The sequence below is a fragment of the Chiloscyllium punctatum genome, chromosome 3 (assembly GCF_047496795.1).
Source record: "Chiloscyllium punctatum isolate Juve2018m chromosome 3, sChiPun1.3, whole genome shotgun sequence".
Classification (NCBI taxonomy): domain Eukaryota; kingdom Metazoa; phylum Chordata; class Chondrichthyes; order Orectolobiformes; family Hemiscylliidae; genus Chiloscyllium; species Chiloscyllium punctatum.
This window is the reverse complement of record NC_092741.1, coordinates 36,324,179-36,346,753: the sequence shown is the minus strand read 5'-3', so window position 1 is coordinate 36,346,753 and position 22,575 is coordinate 36,324,179. Positions and strand designations below refer to the sequence as shown.

At 42.0% G+C, this 22,575-nt stretch overlaps 1 protein-coding gene and 2 long non-coding RNA genes across 6 annotated transcripts in view; 1 reads left to right on the top strand and 2 right to left on the bottom strand.

Annotated features, from left to right (window-relative positions):
- The window catches only part of LOC140457857 (uncharacterized), a 560,696-nt gene that overhangs the window by 42,611 nt on the left and 495,510 nt on the right, over positions 1-22,575 (bottom strand). For 3 of the 4 annotated variants that reach the window (XR_011953377.1, XR_011953376.1, XR_011953379.1), the window contains one exon: positions 21,677-22,315. The exons of the other annotated variant lie outside the window; for it this stretch is intronic. This is a non-coding gene — a long non-coding RNA (uncharacterized lncRNA). Of the gene's footprint in view, positions 1-21,676; positions 22,316-22,575 lie in introns of those variants that run through there. 4 annotated transcript variants of the gene reach the window in all.
- The window catches only part of acoxl (acyl-CoA oxidase-like), a 392,592-nt gene that overhangs the window by 359,479 nt on the left and 10,538 nt on the right, over positions 1-22,575 (top strand). The gene's annotated exons all lie outside the window — the stretch shown is intronic.
- LOC140457881 (uncharacterized) lies at positions 19,089-20,167 on the bottom strand. Its single transcript, XR_011953396.1, has 2 exons — positions 19,665-20,167; positions 19,089-19,534 (listed from the first exon to the last, which is right to left on the bottom strand). It is a non-coding gene; the product is annotated as an uncharacterized lncRNA (long non-coding RNA).

Sequence of the window (22,575 nt, the reverse complement as noted above, 5' to 3'; positions counted from 1 at the left end):
ACCAACATTGTTGAAAGAAGGAAATCTGCTGTGCTTACCTGGTCTGACCTACATGTAACTCCAGATCCACAGCAAGAAGTTGATGCCTAAATGCCCTCTGAAATGGCTGAGCAAGCCACTCAAGTGTATGAACCACTAGAAAGTCTCAGAAAAAGAATGAAAATGGACAGACCACTTGCCATCAACTAAGGCATCAGAAATGACAAATGTAAACCAAACTCTGACAACCCTGCAGTGTATTTCTTAATTACATCTGGTGGCTGGTGCCAAAATTGGGAGAGCTGTCTCCCAGACTAGTTAAGCGACAGCCCTGACATAGTCATACTCACAGAATCATACACTCCGATTCGTTCCCAGACACTGGGTATGGAATCATTCTGCAAATTACCAGGTACCATCTGCCCTCAGCTGATGAATCACCATTCCTCTATTTTGAACACCACTTGGAGGAAGCACTGAGGGTGACAAGGACACAGAATGTATCTTGGGTTGAGAACTTCAGTGTTCACCATCAGAAATAGCTTGTAAGCTGCACTTCTGACCAAGCTGGTCAGGTCTAAAGGAACCAACAGAGGGAAGAATATACTTGACCTCATCCTCATTAATCTGCTAACTGCAGATGCAACTCTCCATGAAAGTATCGGTACGAATGACCACCACACCGTCCTTGTGGAGACAAAGTCCCACCTTCACATTGAGAATGCCCTTCACTGTGTTGTATATTACCATCACCATGCTAAATGGGTCAGACTTCAAACAATACAAGACTGGGCATCCATGAGACACTGTGGGCTAACAACAGCAGCAGAATTGTACTCCAGCACAATCTGTGACTTTGTGACCCAGCATAATCACTATTCTGCCATAACCATCAAGCCAGCAGATCAATCCTGGTAAACCCTGCCAGGAGCAGCACCAAGCATACTTAAAAATGAGCTGTCAACTTGGTGAAGCTACAATGCAGGAGTATGTCAAAGTCAAACAGCATAAGCAGCAAGTGACTGACAGAGCTAAGCGATCCCACAACCAACGGATTGGATCTAAGCTCTGCATCCTTCTACATCCAGTCGATGGTGGACTGTTAAACAACTGAATGGAAGAGGAGACTCCAGAAATATTCCCATCCTCAATGATAGGGGAGCCCTGCATATCTGAGTAAAATATAAAGTTGAATCATTTGCAACAATTTTCAGCCAAAAGTACTGAGTAAATGATAAATTTCAGTCTCCTCCAGAGGTCCTCAGTATCACATATGCCAGTCTGAGCCAACTCAATTTACTCCATATGATGTCAAGAAATGGTTGGCCACATTGTAAACTGCAAAGGCCAGGGGCCCTGACAAAACTTCTGGCAATACTGAAGATTTGTCATACGCTGAGCCAAGCTGTTCCAGTTCAGTTACAACACTAGCATCTACGTGACAATGTGGACAAGCCCAAGTATGTCCAGTGTACAAAAAGCAGGACAAATCCAACCTGGCCCAATTATTGCCCCATCAGACTGTTCTCAATCATCAGTAAAGTGATGGAATGTGTCATCAACAGTGCTATCAAGCAGCATCTACTCAGTAATAACCTGCTCACTGACACCCAGTTTGAATTCCACCAGGGTCACTCTGCTCCTGACCTTACTAAAGCATGAATTCCAAAGGTGAGTGAGAGTGACAGTCCATGACATCAAGACCAATTAGACCGAATGTGGTTTCAAGGAGTTTTTATAAAATTGGACACAAATCAGAGGGAAATCTCTCTGCTGTTTGATGTCATACCTGACACATAGGAAGATGTTTGTGGTTGTTGAATGTCAGTCATCTGAACTCTGTTACATCTCAGGAGTTCCTCAGGGTAGTGTCAAAAGGGTCAGCCACCTTCAGCTGCTTCATCAATGACCATCCTTCCTTCATAAGGTCTGAAGTGGGGATGCTCACTGGTGATTGCACCATGTTCAGCACTAATAGCAACTCCTCAGATACTGAGTAGGCCCATGTCCAATTGCAGCAAGAGTGGGACAAAATCAAGGCTTGGACTGAAAGGTGACAAGTAACATTCGCACCAAACAAATATCAGGCAATGACCATCTCCAGTAAGAGAGAATCTAACTATCATTCACTGATATTCAATAGTGTTACCATCATTGAATTTAACACCTTTAACGTCTTGGGTGTTACTATTGACCAGTAACTGAATATGACTGGTCATATAAAAACTGTGCCTACAACAGTAGGGTTAATGGTAGGAATCCTGCAATGAGTAACTCACCTCTTAACTCCTCACAACTGATCAGGAGTGTGATGTAATACTCCCCACTTTTCACGATGAGTGCAGTTCCAACAATATTCAAGAAGCTTAACACCATGCATAACAAAACAACCAGCTTGATTGCATCTATGCGGATCAACAAGTTCTATGCACTGAATATTCACATGATCTACTTTAGACTTAAAGATTTTTTTAGTCTTTGAATAACATTTTATTTGTTATTTAAAGTTGCTATTCAAATTATCAATGCCCCTCATGATTTTATAAACATCTATAAGGTCACCCCTCAACCTCCTATGCCCAGTGAAAGAAGTCCTAGCCTATCCAGTCTTTCCTTATAATTCAAACCTTCCATTCCCAGCAATATCCTGGTTAATCTTTTTTGAACCCCCACCAATTTAATAATATCCTTCCTATAGCAGGGTGACCAGAACTGTACACAGTACTCCAAATGTGACTTCACCAATGTCCCTTACATCCTCAACATGACATCCTAACTCCTGTACAAGTTCATAAAATCATATATAAAGTGAATAGTTTGGGTCATTTCCCTAGTGTGGGGGACTTCAAAACTAGTGGACACATTTTTAGGGTGAGAGAAGAAATATTGAAAAGAGATCAGAGGGGCAACTTTTCATACAAACGGTGGCTTGTATATGAATAAACTGCCAGAGGAAGTTTAAAACAACATTTGGACAGGTACATTAATAGGAAAGGCTTAGAGAGTAATGGGCCAAACACAGGCAAGTGGGGCTAGTTTAGTTCGAGAAACTTGAGTTGGACTGAAAGATCTGTTTCTGTGCCATATGACGCTAACTTCTTGTATTTCGTTTTGATGAGTCTTTGGCGGAAGGTTGAAGTTTTTCTCAAAATGCATCGATCTTATGCTGATGTTCTCTCTGCATGATTATAAAGATTTCTTCCATTTAACTGACTTCTGCCTGTGCAGATGAGGCACCATCCATCCTGACTGAAGCTTCATTGGTCTTGAACTTAGAATCATAGAGTCATAGAGATGTACAGCATGGAAACAGACCCTTTGGTCCAACCTGTCCATGCCGACCAGATATCCCACCCCAATCTAGTCCCACCTGCCAATACCTGGCCCATATCCCTCCAAACCCTTCCTATTCATATACCCATCCAAATGCCTCTTAAATGTTGCAATTGTACCAGCCTCCACCACATCCTCTGGCAGCTCATTCTATACATGTACCACCCTCTGCGTGCAAACGTTGCCCCTTAGGTCTCTTTTATGTCTTTCCCCTCTCACCCTAAACCTATGCCCTCTAGTTCTGGACTCCCCGACTCCAGAGAAAAGACTTTGTCTACTTATCCTATCCATGCCCCTCATAATATTGTAAACCTCTATAAGGTCACCCCTCAGCCTCCGACACTCCAAGAAAAACAGCCCCAGGCTGTTCAGCCTCTCCCTATAGCTCAAATCCTCCAACCCTGGCAACATGGGAAGCCTTCAGAAATGAGATAACAAGAATCCAGAGAAAGTATATTCCTGTCAGGGTGAAAGGGAAAGCTGGTAGGTATAGGGAATGCTGGATGACTAAAGAAATTGAGGGTTTGGTTAAGAAAAAGAAGGAAGCATATGTCATGTATAGACAGGATAGATCGAGTGAATCCTTAGAAGAGTATAAAGGAAGTAGGAGTATACTTAAGAGGGAAATCAGGAGGGCAAAAAGGGGACATGAGATAGCTTTGGCAAATAGAATTAAGGAGAATCCAAAGGGTTTTTACAAATATATTAAGGACAAAAGGGTAACTAGGGAAAGAATAGGGCACCTCAAAGATCAGCTGGGAGAAAGTGAGGGCTGCAGATGCTGGAGATTAGAGCTGAAAATGTGTTGCTGGAAAAGCGCAGCAGGTCAGGCAGCATCCAAGGAGCAGGAGAATCGACGTTTCAGGCATGAGTTCAATTCCTGAAGAAGGGCTCATGCCCGAAACGTCGATTCTCCTGCTCCTTGGATGCTGCCTGACCTGCTGCGCTTTTCCAGCAACACATTTTCAGCCCCTCAAAGATCAGCAAGGTGACCTTTGTGTGGAGCCACAGAAAACTAAATGAATATTTTGCATCAGTATTTACTGTGGAAAAGGGTGTGGAAGATATAGACTGTAGGGAAATAGATGGTGACATCTTGCAAAATGTCCAGATTACAGAGGAGGAAGTGCTGGATGTCTTGAAATGATTAAAGGTGGATAAATCCCCAGGACCTGATCAGGTGTACCTGAGAACTTTGTGGGAAGCCAGAGAAGTGATTGCTGGGCCTCTTGCTGAGATATTTGTATCATCGATAGTCACAGGTGAGGTGCCGGAAGACTGGAGGTTGGCAAACGTGGTGCCACTGTTTAAGAAGGGCGGTAAAGATAAGCCAGGGAACTATAGACCAGTGAGCCTGACCTCAGTGGTGGGCAAGTTGTTGGAGGGAATCCTGAGGGACAGGATGTACATGTATTTAGAAAGGCAAGGACTGATTAGGGACAGTCAACATGGCTTTATGCATAGGAAATCATGTCTCACAAACTTGATTGAGTTTTTTGAAGAAGTAACAAAGAGGATTGATAAGGCAGTAGATGTGATCTATATGGACTTCAGTAAGGCGTTCGACAAGGTTCCCCATGGGAGACTGATTAGCAAGGTTATATCTCATGGAATACAGGGAGAACTAGCCATTTGGATACAGAACTGGCTCAAAGGTAGAAGACAGAGGGTGGTGGTGGAGGGTTATTTTTCAGACTGGAGGCCTGTGACCAGTAGAGTGCCACAAGGATCGGTGCTGGGTCCTCTACTTTTTGTCATTTACATAAATGATTTGGATTTGAGCATAAGAGGTCCCGTTAGTAAGTTTGCAGATGACACCAACATTGGAAGTGTAGTGGACAGCAAAGAGGGTTACCTCAGATTACAACAGGATCTGGACCAGATGGGCCAACGGGCTGAGAATTGGCAGATGGAGTTTTATTCAGATAAATGCGAGGAGCTGCGTTTTGGGAAAGCAAATCTTAGCAGGACTTATACACTTAATGGTAAGGTCTCAGGGAGTGTTGCTGAACAAAGAGATCTTGGAGTGCAGGTTCATAACTCCTTGAAAGTGGAGTCGCAAGTAGATGGAATAGTGAAGGCGGCGATTGATACAATTTCCTTTATTGACAGAGTATTGAGTACAGGAGTTGGGAGGTCATGTTGCGGCTGTACAGGACATTGGTTAGGCCACTGTTGGAATATTGCGTGCAGTTCAGGTCTCCTTCCTATCGGAAAGACATTGTGAAACTTGAAGTTTTCTACCATCTTTCTTGCATGATTGAAAAGGTCTTTCAATCTTCATAATTCTCAGATCCTGCGGTCACTGTAATGGGTGTAAAAATTTTGGAAGCTAAATTTACTTTCATTACTCACTGGACTGGTGCAAAATTATTTATTTGCTTCTCAGCAGGGATCTGGCTATATACTCTGGGAGAACTCCTCCCTGTCGTGGACAGATTCTTTGCAATAAGTTGACAACTTTATTTCTTCAAAGAAAAAAGCACTAATTCTTCTTGAAAGAGGCAGCAGGGTTTTGAGGTACAGTGGTTGTTGAATCCAAAAGAACAGAAGGTTCAAAGTTTCAAATTTGTGTAAATAAACAATTTATGTGCAGGTTTTCTGCTTTGTGACTACATTCTGATAGAAAAAGCCACTGTCTAAAATTTTCCCATGTGTCCAGCTACTGCCTTCTTTGTCCCCTTTCTTCCCTGCTTTGAGTTTCTGTTTTCAGTGTAATGTCGAGTCTGCTCCACTCTTAGACTTAGACATCTTTCAGTAATAGGCACTATGTACAAGTTACTTTCATAAAGGATCATAATGATTGGAATCACATACACGGTCTCCACCATCTCTTTTCCATTGCCATGATATAGCATGCCCCTTATTTTATTTTCTGTTATGTCCTAAGTCCCAATGTTTAACGGAAGACAGTCTGAGGATTCCCAATCTCAACCATGACAGAGAAACCAAAAGGATTCACTTTTAAAACTAGTTTTTCTGCCACTTATTTTCGTCACTACATGCCACAATTTGTCCGACAGGTTTGTATCATCAAAGGGCTTGTCACAACCCCTCAGGAAAAATTTATCCTGCCCCTCTATGTCCCCAACTGCTGAGTCTCCTGCAGACCACTTTGGTTTGTGTTTCATTTTCAGTGTTGCCACTGCAAACTCTGAACTTGCAACTCTTATAAAATGGGTCAGGTCGGGTTCCTTCATGGTTTAGACTTCACCCTGCTTCCTTGCACACCCACTATTTTCTAAGTGTTCGTAACCTCCGAATGTCTTGTAAGTACTTTCATATTATATTGCTTTACTAACTGAACTGATTAGCAATGAGAAGAAATTAATCATGTACTCTCCTTTGGCCAGTTAACAGGCTTTGTTCAGCTTCTGCATGGGCTTTCCCATTCTGCGGTTTAGTGCCTAGGTTTGCCTTGAAGACTATCTGTTGGACTTCACTTGCAGTATTTTCTGCACCTCTGGGTGGATTGCTGGTCTGGCCTTTTGCTTAGCTGTCCCTCAGCTTCAGTTCAGGCTCTGATCGCCTGCCTCTGGTTGTGTGGGTCTCATTATCAATGTCACCATGCAGTAATGTGAGATCCACTGTCTTGTCAGTGAACAGACTCAGGCTTCATTGAGCATAAAATACAGAGGACAAATTCCTACAGACCCAGGCTTCACTTCTATGTAATCTGATGTTGCAATGATAGAATTCCGTTTACAAATGCTTAGCAACTACAGTTAAAGTCAAGGTTTGATCCCTTTGCTTTGCAATTACTTATGAGCAGACAAGCTTTATTTCATTACATAGGTGTACCACTTTTCGTTTGTACTTTATTCTTGTCTTTACATTGTTTACTGGCCAATTTAACACCAGAGTTTAAAGGTTAGACGTCTTGCAGTATAAATATTTTGTGCTGCAAAACCTCATAACAGTACTTAGCAATATTTTGAGGGATGTAACCACCTCTGATCATTGTGGTTCATGGTCCTATGCAGCATAATCCTGCACACATGTTTAGATTTCATGATTTCCACACAGAAACCCATGACATTTCTGAAACCTGACCTGCTAAACCTCAAATGGCACTGATCATTATGTGATAAGTTTTAAGGTTGCAACTTAAAGCTATCATAAATCAAATCTGTATTGAGCAGGATATAACCTTACATATATTCCAGACAGTCCGGGGCTGGGGGGTGTGTGTGTGCATGTGTGTTTGTCGATATGAGTGGGGTGAGGCAATAAGTGCTTTAGCAAGCCATCTCCTGTTATTTCACAGTCTGTATAAGCATTAGTGACTAATCTTTCACGTAGAATCTATCATCAAGAGATGAAGACAAATGGGCCTGGACTGTGGAACCACTCCTCCTTCAACCACTAATAATCCAGTGGTTAGCACTGCTGCCTCATAGCGCCAGAGACGCGGGTTCAATTCCCAACTCAGGCGACTCTCTGTATGGAGTTTGCACATTCTCCCCGTGCCTACGTGGGTTTCCTCCGGGTGCTCCGGTTTCTTCCCACAGTCCAAAAATGTGCAGGTTAGATGAATTGGCCATACTAAATTGCCCATAGTGTTAGGTGAAGGGGTAAATGTAGGGGAATAGGTCTGGGTGGGTTATGCTTTGGTAGGTCAGTGTGGACTTGTTGGGCTGAAGGGCCTGTTTCCACACTGTAAGTAAGTAATCTAAAAAAAAGTAAAGTAATCTAATAAAGGTATCTCAGAGGGAAGAACCCAACAATCATTGATTTATTTCCTATTCTGGCTGTGTCTCTTGTTTTCAGGCTGTCAGAGGGGTTGCAGAACTGATCTTGTGCCAACTCTTCTCTTTCTCTGTTCCTGCAGTGCCTGTATTTTGCAGGTTGTCAAGTATTTTTGAACGTTCTGATTAGGTCATAAAAGGTGTAACATAAATGCAGTCTCTTTCACACTCTGGACTGGATGAAGGAGAATTGGTGATTCCTGCTGGAGACATGTTGACTGCTTGAGCTTGTCTGTTAGATGAGGTGTTGATGGAATAGGTCTACAGTATCACTCAAAAAGAATTAGTGAGTTCACCCAGCGCACTGTCAACATTTACGTCACAATCAAAACTTCCCATTTTCACCCCCTCGCTGCCCAAAAAAAATGAATTATCTGGGGCGTTTAGCTTCTTATGATTTATGGCATCTAAATGGACTGCCACCTTTGTCTGGAAAACAGAACGAAATGCGAGTCGGAAGCGATTCATTGCCCACCATTGAGAGATCCAGGTCCATATACAAATTTACTTCTTTGAATCAATTTTCTAAGATCACTACATTTATGCCGTCCACATTTGTGTTTTGTAACTTGTCAGCAGACTTGCAGGTATGCTGTCCACAGATCTGGCACGGGGCTACAGAAGACAGTTCGAACAGCATTCAAGAAGGGGGAGCTCTTGAAAACTAAAATAGGCTGCTAACACACACTTTCTGGGCTGAGCCAGGGGCGACACGGTGGCTCAGTGGTTAGCACTGCTGCCTCACAGCGCCAGAGAACCGGTTTTAATTCCCGCCTCAGTCTGTGTGGAATTTGCACATTCTCCCCGTGTCTGCATGGGTTTCCTCCGAGTGCTCCGGTTTCCTCCCACAGTCCAAAAATGTGCAGGTCAGGTGAATTGGCCATGCTAAATTGCCCGTAGTGTTAGGTAAGGGGTAAATGTAGGGGAATGGGTCTGGGTGGATTGCTTTTTGGAGGGTCGGTGTGGACTTGTTGGGCCAAAGGGCCTGTTTCCAAACTGTAAGTAATCTAATCTAATCTAAATCTAATAAAAAGCCACTTGGACCTAAACACAGCAGGGTTTTCCAGGGCTGCAGAACTGAGACCCAACATAAGATCAAAGAAAATTTCCTAACTAGGCTCAGTCAGGGCTATTTAACCTGAGAGAACCCACATTCCAATGAAGATATACAACCCTCAAGAGTTAAACCATCTGTTCTTTCTTGTACTAAACAAACTTGAAAATGGCTCAATTTATTATCCCAATTAACACAGTGACTGCATTATAATTAATGTGCCATGATGAAGATGCCCTTGAGATTTTTATTTTTCTTAAAAACTGTCTATCACTTAATTAACTACCAGCATCAAATAAATTGCGTGCTTCACGACTCAGCCAGCTCCTGTTGTCAGCACAAAGATTGTAATCTGTGAGTCACTGGAGACTCATTAACTTGGGACATTGCTTTTGCATGAATTCACTCTACAGTCTCCCTCGTCTGTATCCAGCCAGAGTGAAATCACGTTTACAGCCCATCTGCATGCTATATGAAGAAAAACTGCCATCCCACATCAATAAAACCAGCACTGTTTAGAAGTCAAGGTTTTAACAGCTGTTCGCAACTCGGTGTCACAAACCAATTATTTAACTAGTAATGCTTGCTGACTCATTAAGCAATGTATCTCTTTTTATAAAGCACTTGAAATAGAATCTCAGCTAGAGGATTGATGGATGCAGGTGGCTCTGCAAACTCCTGGATATTTTTTTCTCCCACGACTCCCCTCCATTTCTTTGGCCTCTGACCTAGTCTAAATTTGAATTCTATTTTACTGCTTAAGAGGTGAATAGGATCTTCTGGGCAATAAACTGGGTTAGCAATGAGCACTTAAATGTGTCAGCCACTCAATGCAATACTCAGTAACAATGCTGCCTGCTGATAACATGAAACCTGATGGTGACCAGCTGATTTATTCCTTATATAATAACACTCACTAACAACATCAGAGGTTGTAAAACATCCCGAGACCATTAGACATAGGAATAGACGTAGGTCAAAACAATGACTGCAGATGTTGGAAACCAGATTCTGGATTAGTGGTGCTGGAAGACCACAGCAGTTCAGGCAGCATCCAAGCTCCTCCAAGATTCATGATGAGGGGCTTTTGCCCGAAACGTCGATTTCGCTGCCCATAGGAGTAGACATAAACCAATCAAGCCCATTGGGTGTGCTCTCCAATTCAATGAGATCTTGGCTGATAGAATTATAGAAATGTACAGAGCAGAAACAGACCCTTCAGTCCAACTTGTCCATGCTGATCAGATATCGATTCCTATTTGCCAGCATTTGGCACATATCCCTCCAAACCCTTCCTATTCATATACCCGTCTGAATGCCTTTTAACTGCTGTCATTGTACCAGCCTCCACCACCTCTTTTGGAGCTCATTCCATACATACACTACCCTTTGCATGAAAAAGATGTCCCTCAGGTCCCTTTTAAATCTTTCCCCTCTCACCCTAAACCTATGTCCTCTAGAGTCATAGAGATGTACAGCACGGAAACAGACCCTTCGGTCCAACTCATCCATTCCAACCAGATATCCCAACCCAAACTAGTCCCACCTGCCAGCACCTGGCCCCTATCCCTCCAAACCCTTCCTATTCATATACCCATCCAAATGCCTTTTAAATGTTGCAATTGTACCAGCCCCCACCACTCCCTCTGGCAGCTCATTCTATACAAGTAGCACCCTCTGTGTGAAAACATTGCCCCTTAGGTCCCTTTTATATCTTTCCCCTCTCACCCTAAACCTATGCCCTCTAGTTCTGGACTCCCCCAAACCAGGGAAAAGACTTTGTTTATTCATCCTATCCATGCCCCTCATGATTTTATAAACTTCTATAAAGTCACCCCTCAGCCTCCGGTGCTCCAGGGATAACAGCCCTAACCTGTTTGGCCTCTCCGTATAGCTCAAATCCTCCAACCCTGGCAACATTCTTGTAAATCATTTCTGAACCCTTTCAAGTTTCACATCATCTTTCCGATAGGAAGGAGACCAGAATTGCACGCAATATTCAACAGTGTCCTAACCAATGTCCTGTACAGCTGCAACATGACCTCCCAACTCCTGTACTCAGTACTCTGACCAATAAAGGAAAGCACACCAAACACCTTCTTCACTATCCTATCTACCTGTGACTCCACTTTCAAGGAGCTGTGAACCTGCACTCCAGGTCTCTTTGTTCAGCAACACTCCCTAGGACCTTGCCATTAACAATATAAGTCCTGCTCTAATTTGCTTTCCCAAAATGCAACACCTCACATTTATCTAAATTAAACTCGATCTGCCACTTCTCAGCCCCTTGGCCCATCTGATCAAGATCCCGTTGTAATCTGAGGTAACTTTCTTTGCTGTCCACGACACCTCCAATTTTGGTGTCATCAGCAAACTTACTGCTCTGCCCTCATCAATCCTCTTTGTTACTTCTTCAAAAAATTCAATCCAGTTTGTGAGACCTGATTTCTCTCGCATAAAGCCACGTTGACTATCCCTAATCAGTCCTTGCCTTTCCAAATACATGTACATCCTGTCCCTCAGGATTCCCCCCAACAACCTGCCCACGACCGATGTCAGGCTCACCAGCCTATAGTTCACTGGCTTGTCCTTACCACCTTTCTTAAACAGTGGCACCACGTTAGCCAACCTCCAGTCTTCAGGCACCTCACCTGTGACTATTGATGATACAAATATCACAGTAAGAGGGCCAACAATCACTTTCCTAGCCTCCCACAGAGTTCTAGGGTATATCTGATCAGGTCCTGGGGATTTATCCACATTTATGCGTTTCAAGACATCCAGCACTTCCTCTCCTTTTTCAAGATGTCACCATCTATATCCCAACATTTGTATCTTCCATATCCTTTTCCACAGTAAATACTGATGAAAAATACTCATTTAGTATCTCCGCCATCTCTTGTGGCTCAACACACAAGCCGCCTTGATGACCTTTGAGCGGCCCTATTCTCTCCCTAGTTACCCGTTTGGTACCCTTTAGCTTTGGACTCCCCCACCCTCGGGAAAAGACCTTGGCCAATCTCCCTATTTGTGGCCTCATATTTTTATAAACCTCTATAAGATCAGCCCTCAGCCTTGCAACACTCCAGGGGAAAAAAGCCTCTCCTTATAGCTCAAACCCTCCAGAACTGGCAACATCCTTGTAGATCTTTTTTGCACTCTATCAAGTTTAACAACATCCTTTCTATAGAAGGGCGACCAGAATTATATGCAGTACTCCAAAAGTGGCTTCACTAATGTCCTGTACAGCCGCAACATGACCTTCAAACTCCTACACTCAATGCACTGACCAATAAAGGCAAGCTTACCAAATGGCTTCTTCACTATTCTGTCTACCTGCAACTCCACTTTCAAGGAACTATGAACCTTCACCTCAAGGTCTCTTTGTTTGGCAACATGCCTCAGGACCCTACCATTAATTGTAAAAGCCGTGCCCCAATTTGCCTTACCGAAATGCAATACCTCACATTTAACTAAATTAAACTCCGTCTGCCATTCCTCAGCCCATTGGCCCATCTGATCAAGGTCCCATTGTGGTGTGAGATAACCTCCCTCACGTCTTCATTGATCTTGATAATCTAAGAAATTCCTCCTCATCTCTGTCTTAAATGTGCAACCCCTTATTCTGAGATTGTTCCATCTTGTCTTATGCTTTGCCACAAGGGGAAACAACCTCTTCACATGCATCTTGTCAATTCTCTAAGAATCTTTTATGTTTCAATAAGGACACTTCTTATTCTTCCAAGTTCCAACTGGCATCTACTCAATCTCTTCTCATAAATTATTTCCACCATACCCGGTCTCAGCCTGTTAAACCCTCTCTGGATTGCCTCCAGTAGCAGATTAACTTTCCTTAGATAAGGGGCCCAACACTGATAACATTATTTCAGATTTATATTGTTTTAACAAAGCCACCTTACTTTCATGCTCCATCGCCTTTGATTTAAAGTCGAACATTCTATTTGGTATCTCTCTTGACCATTGAACTTGGATGCTAGATTTTTGTGATCAATGCATGAGGACTCCCAAATCCTTTTATGCTATTATTTCCTGCAGTCTTTCTTCATTTTGGTCCTCTTATTTAAGGAAAGATATAGTGGCATCGGAGGCATTTCAGAGGAGGTTCACTAGATTTATCCCAGAGATGAGAGGTTTGTTGTATTGTTGGCACTTATCCCTCCAAACCCTTCCTATTCATTTATCCATCTGGATGCCTTTTAAATGCTGTCATTGTACCAGCATCCACCACTTTCTCTAGCAGCTCATTCCATACATGCGCCACCCTTTGTATAAAAAACATGCCCCTCAGATCCCTCTCACCTTAAATCAGAGAGATTGAATAGTTTAGAGCTGAAAATGTGTTGCTGGAAAAGCACAGCAGGTCTGGCAGCATCCAAGAGAATCAATGTTTCGGGCATGAGCCCTTCATGGGCCTACGTCGATTCTCCTGTTCCTTGGATGCTGCCTGACCTGCTGCGCTTTTCCAGCAACACATTTTTAAGCTCTGATCGCCAGCATCTGCAGTGTTCACTTTCTCCTAGAAGACTGAATAGTTTAGCCCTATACTCTCTGCAATTTAGAACAATGACGGGACCTGATAAAAGGTATGGATAAGATAGACATGGAGCAGATGCTTCCTATTGTGGGGCATTCTAGGATGAGAGATATTAGTCTTAGGATAAGGGGGAGCAAATTTAAAACAGAGTTGAGGAGAAACTACTCCCAAAGCATTGTGAATCTGTGGGATTCGCCACCCCAAAGTGGATGCTGGGACAGAGTAAATTTAGGGAGGAGTTAGATAGTTTTAATTGGTAATGTGTTGAAGGGATATGGAAAAAAAACAGGAAAATGGGAGTGAAGAGCTTATCAGCCATGATCGAATGGTGGAGCAGGCTCGATGGGCTGAAAGGCCTAATTTTGCCAAATTATCTTATGAACTGATGAGCTATAAAACCATAAGACATAAACACAGGAGCATAAATTAGGCCATTCCGCCCATCGAGTCTGCTCTGCCATTCAATCACGGCTGTTAAGTTTCTCAACCCCATTCTCCCACTTTCTCCCCTTAACCCTTGATCCCCTTTACAGTCAAGAACCTATCTATCTCCATCTTAAATACATTCAATGACCTGTCCTCCACAGCCTTCTGTGGCAGTGAATTCCAGATTCATCACTCTCTGTCTGAAGAGGTTTCTCCTTATCTCTGTTATAAAAGGTCTTCCTTCCACACTAAGGCTGTGCCCTCAGCTCTTGGTCTCTCCTACCAATGGAAACATCTTCCCAACATCCACTCTGTCCAGGCCATTCATTATTCAGCTCTTTTCTTCCTGCCAAAGTGCATAACTTCACATTTTCCACATTCTGTTCCATCTGCCTAGTCTTCGTCCAGTCTCTGTATCCCTTTGCAGACTCTTTCTGTCATCCTCACTACATGCCTTTTCATCAATTTTAAGTCATCTGGAAACATGGTTACATACTGATCACCTAGGGCCCAATACAGGAGCATTATTAAACAATGTTTAAGTATTCTGCCATATGAAAGGATATTAGGGTAAGTAATCAAAAGCTTTGTCACAGGAAGTGGGAAAGAGAAGAGACTTAGGGTCTAAATATCTGAATGCTCAATTGCCAATACAGAATGATGAAAATTGGGGGTCTGCAGGATACCAACTTTGGAGGAGTACCACTAGCAAAAATTAATTATGTGAAGTGGTCTGAAATATGTTGGCAAATCTTGTTCCTCGAGAGCGTTTCTTCACTAGCCCAGAGTTTTTTTCTCTTTATTCTGTAATTTTAGCAAAGGAGTATGATTGTTGTGGTGTATCTGTTTCTGTATGTGTATTAGAATTAGCAAATGTGGGGAATTACACCCAGCCCCAGCGGAGAGCTAAAATGTACTTGTTTAAAAACAAATTACATATGTCTCTCCATAAAATTGGCATTCCAGAGTCTCTCAAGGGCAATTAGCTAGGGGCAAGAAATGCTGGCCCAGCCAAGAACACCACATCCCACGAGTCAATAAATAAAAACTTGAGTGAGTGAAGAAAGTGCGCAGCAGGAGCTGCTGCGCTTTTCCAGCAACACATTTTTAAGCTCTGATCTCCAGCATCTGCAGTCCTCACTTTCTCCTGAGTGAGGAAATTGCCTAGAATTTCCATTGGGGTTCTGAACCCTGTCTATATTGTTAGTCCATGATCAGCAGAACCCTGGAGAAATGACACAACTGCCTGTTCAAACCCTTTCTCCAGAGATTGTTTTCAAGTTGTAGCCAAGATTTTGGGGAACTGCATCCCTTTTAAACCCTAAGAGATTGAGAGGTGACCTTATAGGAGTTTATAAAATCATGAGTGGCATAGATAAGGTGAATAGCATAGGTCTTTTCCCCAAGGTGGGGCAGTTCAAAACTAAGGGGCATATTTTTCAGGTGAGAGGAGAAGAATTTAAAAAGGACATGGGGACAACCACTGAGACTGTTTATAGTATGGAATGAACTGCCAGAGGAAGTGGTGGATGCAGCTACAATTACAATGTTTAAAAGGCATGTGCAGAAACACATGAATGGGAAAGGTTTGGAGGGATATGGGCCAAACCCAGGCAGGTGGAACTAGCTTAGTTTGGGAACACAGTCAGTGTGGACTAGGTGTTTACATGCTGTATGATTCCATGATTATATGACTCTGAAAAAGAATGTTTCCAGGATGTTAAGGGATAGTTTAACACTGAACTCTGTTTTGTAGAGTAGGATGGCCACTATGCATTATTTTGTTTGCTTTTAGGTCTCTAATGTCTCTTACAACAAGTCTTTGTGTAACTATATTACTGAATAGTCTTAGATAGTGAGTGCTGTAGGTTACCAAACAGTCCACGTTCAATGAGTTGCCATTTATATTTTATTTTGAAGATATAAATTTTAGAAGTAGCAAGTGGAACATGAAAAATAATAAAAAGTCAAAAGATGTACGGTACATAGTTCAGTCTGTCAGTTCTGAAATGTTGGAAGTGCTATTGCGTGGGTTCAGGGCCGGAATTATCATCTGCGCAGTAGGTTCCCATCCACATTGCATTTTATGTTTGAAACACTTCCAAAAGGAATTAAAAACTTTGTTGGTGATGCTCCTCTGTAATAACGCACACACCCCAAACCTCTCCCCAAACCTCATGACTGAATCAGGAGTACAGGAACTCTGGGAATGGAAAAGTATATCTTGTTTGGGAAAATGCACAGTGGAAAATAACAAAAACTGAAGTTGCTGGAAAAGTTCAGCAGGTCTGGCAGCATCTGTGAAAAGAAATTAGAGTTAATGCTTCAGATCCGGTGACCCCTTCTCAGGACTGATGGTAACTAGGAAAATGTTGGTTTATATGCAGAAGATAGGGTGGGGGTAGGGGCTAGGGGCTAGGGAGTAAATGATAGGTGAGGATAGAGCCCAAAGAGAGAGAACAATTGGATAGACAAAAGAGTTGATAATGATCTGGCTAGGAGGGTGAAAAGCTGTTAATGGAGATTATTGGTGGCTAACTTAGTTGGTGGCTTAATAGATTGTGTTGCTGTGGAGGTGCTGGTGTTGAACTGGGGTGGACAAAGTTAAAAAATCACACAATACTAGGTTATAGTCGTGATGAAGGGCTTTTGCCCGAAATGTCAATTTTCCTGCTTCTCGGATGCTGCCTGACCTGCTGTGCTTTTCCAGCACCACTCTAATCTTGACTTTAATCTCCAGTATCTGCAGTACCCATCTCTGCCTACCAGGTTATAGTCCAACAAATTTTGTACAAGCTTTTGGAACACTGCTCCTTCATCAGGTAGCTAGTGTGGCAGGATCATAGGGCACAGAAATTATAGTAAAAGATCAAAGTGTCATCGAAGTGATGTGATGTATTGAACAAACCTAGATTGCTGTTCAGTCTTTAATCACTTAGAATGGGGATGCAGGTTTTGATTGATTAAAATATAAATCCCAGAACTTCCTTCAAGATGCAGACCCGAGATACCTTAAGATTTTATAAAATAAAGGTGACATTTCAGCTCAGAAAAGAGATAGTGTGTAATGGCAGACTGTGATAACAAGGCCTGGTGTGTGGGGTAGGGAGCTAGGACATCGGAGAGTTCAGGTCCTAAAATTATTGAATTTGATATTGAGTCTAGAGGGCTGCAGGGTCCCCACACGGAAAAGGAGGTGCTGTTCTTCCAGCTTGCACTGAGCTTCTCTGGAGCACTACAGCAGGCCTGAGACAGAGATGTTGGCCAGGGAATAGGATGGTGTGTTAAAGTGGCAGGAAACTGGAAGCTCAGGGTCTTTTCTGCAGGCAGAACATTCTGTGAAGTGGTCACCCAGTCTGTGCTTTGTTTACCTAATGTAGAAAAGACCACATTTTGAGCAGTGAATGAGTAGACTAGATTGTGGGAAGTGCAGTTAAAGTGCTGCTTCAGCTGGAAGGGAAAAAATAAGTTGGGTGAGACAAGAGAAGAGCAAAAAATAAATATGATATTGGATGTGTAGCCAGTGACCATGGGGTGAATTTTAAAATTGCTTTCTATAGCCATGAAGCTGGTGCTTCAGACTGCTTGCTCCCACAGTAAATATGCCATCTTCATGTTTCAAATACGGATACATTACGGGAACTTCACACTCGGATAGTGAGTTGAAAATATGCCCCTGCTAATGTGAAGCCAAACCATATAGTCTTGTTACACATTCAAACTCTGCCTCCAAGTTCGTCTTCCCTATTGGAAATGGGAACAGCTGTAAAATAGAGTATACAGCACAGCAGCTCGCCATTCACTCCTACTGGGTCTATGACAATATCTTGATTCTCTCTCACCTTATTTTATCTCAGCAATTCATCAATATACATGTATGTGAATTTTCAAGAAAGAAATAACTTGCATTTTTATTGTATCTTCCACAATCTCAAAGTCTCCTAAAGTGCTTCATCATTAGTGTATGACTGTTTGATGTATTGTAGTTAGAAACTGTAGCTGCTAATTTGTGCACACTAAATTACCGCTAAGAGCAATGTCATAATGACTAAATATTAGTGATGTTATTGGATAGATAAATATTTGCCTCCATAATTGAATTGTTAAGAAAAACAAAATTATTGCAAGTATTTAGTAACATAAATGATTAATTTGTTTTAGTACTGGATTCTGAAAAAGTAACGACGCACCCTTATTTTGTTTTGTCTGCTTTCAGACCTGTTCCTTTTAGACATTGGCATGATATTGTTAAGTAAACATGATAGAAATAGCTTGCATTTATCCACAATTATAGAAAAAATCTGAAAGGAAGTAATTAGCTCACAGCAGACCTATATCTGAACTCCATTTTCCTGCCTTTGATAGCTGTCCTTTGATACCCTTACCTAGCAGAATTCTGTCAATCCTGTCTCCAGTTGTTCCACAACTTTTGGGGAAAGGGATTCCAGTTTTCTGTAGCATACTACTGTATCACATCCTGAGGATATTCCAATGCTCCAAGTTTTAAAATCGCTGGTGCTTTGAACAGTGAATAAACTTCTGCAAGCAATCTTTATATATAAAAGGTCAATGTTGTGTTGCTCTGTTATCAAGCTGCTGCTTGGGCACACTCTTCTGACGCTTGGATCAACCGCAACTTCACTTGATGGGGTGAGACTTTAGGCATATTCTGGAGGGCTTGTCATCACCTGCATGGGGAGAGCTGTGGTCTTTTATCAGGGGATCCCACAGTCCTGCCTCTCTGCTTCCAAGATGTCCTACTGACACTATAAATCTGACCTGCTTTAACTCGCCTGAGCCATGCTTTCCAAGAAAGAATTCAGTGAAATCACATCATAAATTGCTGATTTCCTTTCACACTTCATTTGTTTTTTGTTCAGATTGTAAGGTTTGTTCAGAAGATATTGCACGCCATTGCTTAGCAAGTGAAAGCAACACATTGTGTATGCAGAGCCTGCGAGGATGAAGAGGCTAGAGCAAAACAGGCAAAAGGTTGATTTGACTTGATTTATTATCGTCACTTGTACCGAGATACAGGGAAAAGTATCAATTTGCATGCTAACCAGACAAATCATACCTTATGTAAGTACATCAGGGTTATAGAACAAAATGCAGAATATAGTGTTATACAGCTACAGGGAAGGTACTGAGAAAGACCAACTCTAACACATTCATAAGTCTGATAATAGCAGGGAAGAACATGTTCTTAAATCTGTTGATATGTATTTTCAAACTTTTGTATCTTCTGCCCGATGGAATGGGGTGGGACGGTCTATGTTGGCTGCTTTCCCAAGACAGCAGGAAGTGTAGATGGAGTCAGTGGAAGGAAGGCTGGTTTTCATGGTGGACCGGGCTGCGTTCACAATTCTCTGCAATTTCTTACGGTCTTGGGCAGAGCATTTGCCATACCAAACTGTGATGCATCCGATATAACGCTTTCTATAAAAATTGGTAAATTTATTGTGGACATGCTGAATTTCCTGAGTCTTCAAAGGAAGTAGAGATACTGGTGTGCTTTCTTAACTGTAGCATTGATGTGTAAGGGTCACGATAAATTGGTGATACTTACTCCGAGGAACCTGTTGAACCACCTCCACCTCAGCACCATTGATACAGACAGGGGTGTGTCCTCTTCTCCCCTTCCTGAATCAATGACCAATTGTGGTGTCATCAACCAATTTGTCAATGGAGTTTGAGCTGAATTTAGCCACACAATCTTGAGTGTGGCAACAGTGAGAGAAGGGAAAGTTGTAGAGGCTGAAGCAGTGGATAATGCCAAAATGCAAGAAGAACCAGATCTACAAATAGAAACCAAGACACTTTAAGGAAACTTTCATCTGTGATAATAATCAGAAATATCAGTCATGGAATATGATATTGGCAGTAAGTCTGAGGTATGTGGTCCAAAAAGATTGGAATAAAAAGTCACTTTCAATGTGTTATGTAAATGAGAAAGTGCAATTGCCTCCTTTAAGTGAGCTACTGGGAACAACAAAAGACATCAGCCATGATTGAATGGCGGAGTGGACTCGATGGGCCGAATGGCCTTACTTCCACTCCTATGTCTTATGGTCTTATATTTCTTTCAACACTGATATTCAAGATTGTGAACAAACATTTTGGAAATATGCATGTATGTTAATTTTGGTTTTGAGGAATTCGCAAGCAATACTGCGGATCTCGAGAATGATTAATAGTTACCATACAGTAAAAATTGTAAATCAGGTTAGAGGTAAGTGAATCAGATGAAGGTTTTTTGATTAGAATAATTTTCTGTGAACTTGGGTGTTTGTGTTTTGTATTTGTGGATCAAGATTGTTACAGTAATTAAAATAATTGTGTGAACGGAGTTAAGGGAATGTTGAACAAAATCTGTTGGGCATTCAGTTCATGTGCCTGAAGGTTGCCGGTCTCAGCTCATTGCATCATAAGCCTTTTTTTAACAAATTATTTGAAATTTTCAATTGTTTATGTCCTGGACATAGGAAAGCTACTACATTACTACTGACCTTCAACCACTGATCTCCTGCAGATAGCAGTGAAATCAATGTGAAAATTAGCACATTTCACAGCGTAGGCACATATGCAATACTAAAGGGAATAGACCATACAGCTCCTCATGTCTACTTCCCCCATTCAGTATGATCATAGCTGATTAGATTAGATTAGATTCCCTACAGTGTGGAAAAAGGCCCTTTGGCCTAACTAGTCCACACCGAACCTCCGAAGAGCAACCCACCCAGACCCATTCCACTACTTTCAGCCCTGATTAATGCACCTAACACAACAGCAAGTTAGCATGGCCAATTCATCTAACCTGCACATCTTTGGACTGTGGGAAGAAACCGGAGCACCTGGAGGAAACCCACGCAGACATGGGGAGAATGTGCAAACTCCACATGGACAGTTGCCCGAGGTGGGAATTGAATCTGGGTCTCTGGCGCTGTGAGGCAGCAGTGCTAACCACTGAATCACCGTGCTGCCCATCATTGATGTAAACACCACTTCCCTGCCCTATCCTCATAAGCCTTCATACCATTCAAGTCTAAATATCGATTGATCTCAGTCGTGAATGTACTCAAAGTAAAATATCCACAGCTGGAGTGCAAACATCAAATCTTAAGCACATTATTCCAGGTGTGATCTTACCAAAGCCCTGCACTATTGCAGAAACCTGTCCTTACAATCCATATTGTAGAAAAGGCTACTACACTATCAGCATTATAAATGCATGTCCCTATAATGGTAAACCAGCCTGGTTCCACATTTGATTTAGAGCAAGTCATGCTGATTGGATAATGATAAAGAGGTGTGCAATAACATCTCTGAACCAGTTGTTTAGAAAATATGGTGAGGTGGTAGCCCAGGTTCAAATCCCACCTCATTTAGAGAAATGAAATAACATCTCTGATTAGAAAATGTCTGGTGCAGTGGAAGCAGGCTATCATCAGTGGTGCTGTTCAGACCCACCTTCTCAGAAGTATATAAGAACATCTCTGAACAGGTTGAGTAAAAATATAAGATTTGGGATCTCCGTCTTCCACCTTATTTTAATTTAATCCCCTCCCTTATTCCCTCCCCCTTTGTTTTGTTTTTGTTGCAGTGCCCCTAGTGGGTACTGCTTATAAATGTCCCCTTAGTTAGTAACATGGCTGATTTGGTGGTGGTTTATGTATTTTAAAAAACTAGGTTATTATTAGTTGTTTATCAAATCAATACACCTGAACTCTTAGAGCTTTTGTGGCACAGTGGTAGTGTCCCTACCTCTGAGGCAGAAAGCCAAGATTGAGATCCAATCTGCTCCAGAGATGTATCATAACATGTCTGAACAAGTTGAATGTAAAAATAGACCTGTTGATGGCTACCTTCTTCATGCTCCTCGGGGTTTGTTATTCCCAATTGCTTGCCTCTCTTCTGTAGCTACATTTTGTCCAGGTGTCTTTGGAGAAGGACCATGTGGTATCCACCAGTCCACTTGAAGTTTTCAGAAAAAGAGAGGTGGCTACTGCAGGGGCTGGTGTGCATTATTTTCCACTCTTAACACTATTTTGAATTTGTTCCCTTATTTCCTGACTTTTTGGATTTTCTTGTTATTTTCGCACTGCTCCTGTGGGTAATGTTTGTAATTTCTAAGTTGTTCATTGGTTGTAAAATAAAAGACAAAAAGAATGAACCGGAATTTTCCCTCGTGGTGAGTTAAGTTCTGGACAGGGCAAAAGTCTGGAAGAGAAAGATGGAGACTGGTGTTCATTAAATTATAGATTTACAATTAAGCCCTTGTAAATATCTGAAAGCCTTTGGCTGTCAAATATAACATATGGCCGTCAGCCTGCTAAGCACATACATGCCATTAGGGTTTTTAATTGAATGTTCTCCAGTAATTCCTCACTTAACATTGTAGCTTAGCTTCTGAAAAAGCAATGTTAACTGAACAATGTTAAGGAAATATGATTATCTCATTGCAAACAATGCAAAGTGAG